Here is a 327-nt window from a genome sequence, read left to right as displayed (position 1 = left end):
CCCCCGGACAATCACCCCCCGGACAATCACCCCCCGGACAATTACCCCCCGGACATTTTACCCCCTATGCCATTCACCCCCGGACAATTACACCCCGGGCAATCACCCCCAGACAATTTCCTCCCGGACATTTACCCCTCCTCCGCCTCCACCTTGTCCCCCTCATTCCTCCTCCTCCACCACCTTCTCCCACGTTCTCCTCCTCCTCCTCCTCCACCTCCTCTCCTCCTCTCCTCCTCCTCCTCCACCTTCTCCCCTCCTCCTCCTCCACCACCTTCTCCCCACCTTCTTCCCCTCCTCCTCCTCCACCACCTTCTTCCCTCCTCC

The sequence above is a fragment of the Priapulus caudatus genome, unplaced genomic scaffold, assembly GCF_000485595.1.
Source record: "Priapulus caudatus unplaced genomic scaffold, Priapulus_caudatus-5.0.1 Scaffold1234, whole genome shotgun sequence".
In the NCBI taxonomy this organism is placed as follows: Eukaryota; Metazoa; Priapulida; class Priapulimorpha; order Priapulimorphida; family Priapulidae; genus Priapulus; species Priapulus caudatus.
This window is presented reverse-complemented; position numbering follows the sequence as displayed.